Source organism: Pteropus alecto, unplaced genomic scaffold (assembly GCF_000325575.1).
Source record: "Pteropus alecto unplaced genomic scaffold, ASM32557v1 scaffold87, whole genome shotgun sequence".
NCBI lineage: Eukaryota > Metazoa > Chordata > Mammalia > Chiroptera > Pteropodidae > Pteropus > Pteropus alecto.
In genome coordinates this window covers 5,487,032-5,489,365 of record NW_006443225.1, presented here as the reverse complement: position 1 = coordinate 5,489,365, position 2,334 = coordinate 5,487,032, and positions in this window count along the sequence as shown.

The following is a 2,334-nucleotide window of genomic DNA, read 5'->3' as shown; positions in this document are numbered from 1 at the left end:
CAACCAAATAAGTGGACAAGTCCAAAGAAAACGCTTTCAAATATTTTCTCTGACAATCCTCAGACGGCTGAAATGTGGAATGCAACATGCTATTTTTATTACATGAGATTTATAAATATTTGGCAACAGTATATAGGTGGGAGAATATATAATTATCTTGCTATATTGGATATTTTACTCTAAATTATAGATTTCTAGAAATATAAATCTAAATTTAGTAATGTGCCTGACTGTCTGAATCTATTAAATAAGCTAGGAAATTAAAACAATCTAGGTCATAAATGTTCTTATCAGAAATGTTTATATAACTTTATTTTAAAGTCACACTTGTACCTTCTAGGCATATCTTATAATAGTAATGACTATAGATTTTATATTTTTATGGGGATCCAGCTAACGAGGTCTTATTAGGCATCATTCTTATTGCCAAAGAGGGTAAGACTTTGTTACATATCTTTCTTGAAATTAAATGTTAAAATTAATGAGAAATTACTTCAAAAATGCCTTGGGGTTTGATGATTTGAGAAAATTATCAAAAAAAAATCAAGAATTCTTCTATTTAAACATTAATATTTTACTAACATTCTGAGGGCAAGTTTCTTCAAGTCTTAAGTAATATAGTATAATCATAATCCTCTTGTAATTTAACTTGATTAGATTCTAAGGTATGATGGTATGACAGCAAAATTAATATGTTTTTCTTTTGATCTGAAGAAAGCCAAAGGCATATAAAATAAGTGAGAGACAGAAAAGCCGTTGACTGGACTGAGCTTCCTGTCAGCTCTGTTGTCTCCCATTCGCTCCAGTTAATAAAAGCTTATTGAATATCTACCAGGAATTGGGCAAAATATGGCCAAAACCTGGTAAAGAGGAGGCTACACCTCCCTTCACACAGCTCAAATATGCACCCTCACTTTTTTCATCATTCCCCATCACCCCATGATGATATGAAACATCTTTTTCTATCAGAGGAGTAATCATTTCAAGCATTGATAAGGCAAGAGAGGAAGGCCATGGGAGTAAGACTGAAAATTGAAGGAGGATCACAGACCTTGGAGCTTCTTGGAGAAAATTATGCTGGATCGCAGAATGTAATTGGATGTAGATGATCATTTTTTGAGTTCTGTTTCTTATAAGTGACTTTTATATTTTATGTTTTATTTTATATTTATATTTATATATGTATCTATATGTGTGTGTGTACATATATGTGTGTGTGTGTGTATGTACACACATATGTATGTATGTATAAGCTCTTTAAGTTTGTGAATAGGCTTCCTAAATACTCTACACATTCTTCTTTACCTCCATTTAGTTATAAATCAAAGTCATAGAGATGATTTATACAATTCTGAAAACATTTAGGAATATTTTCAAAATTAGCTTTATATTATACTTTTGTAAGATTTCCGAATAGCACAGTGGGAAGAGAGATGGACGACCTGGGTCATGTAAACTGTCCACTCTGCTGTTGCTACTTCAGAATGATGAATGACAGGTAATTTCAACATGCCACCATAGCACCTTGTACAATATTTAGCAATGCACCCCTGAAGGGTTAAGATTTCATCTGTCCCCCAGTCCCACCCTCCTCCCTGTACCTTCTTGGCCCAAAGGAGGCATACAGGGCTGAATAAGTGATAGAAACAGGATATCATGTGGATAATCATTAGTTATTACCACTTTAATAAAAATACCTTAATAAATTCATTTTATAACTAGTGTTTTTAACATTATGTGCAAAGCTAGTTATTTAATTTGAATAACTACTGAAAAAATAATGCAAGATTAAGTAAGCTGCATTAAAAAATGGAAACCCTTCTTAATATCTGATGTCATTATAAATTCGAGCACCTTTCTATAAAATGTACTCGATGAAAAAAAATTCAAATTTAAATTCACATTCTTGCTTCTTTTATTACACACTCAGTGAATCATACTTAGTGCTAAATTAATGGTAAGATATATAAAAATATTGTATATTTATAAATATATTACTGATATATTTATACATCATGTATTTTTCACTTTATATAATAATTAAACTTAATATTGATTATTAGTAATATATTACATATTATTGACTATATTAAAATACACATATTTCATATTTTAATTGCACATTATATAATATATAATTAAGTTTACAATATACAATCTTAACACAGAGTGCAATATTACACACAATAAATATTAAGTTTAATTAATATATAACATTTAATATAAACGATTTATATTAAGGATATTTAAACAAGTATATAACAAAATTTATAGCACCAGGTATTAATTGGCACTAAGAATTTATACTCTAACTACACTTTATAGGTTTTTTAT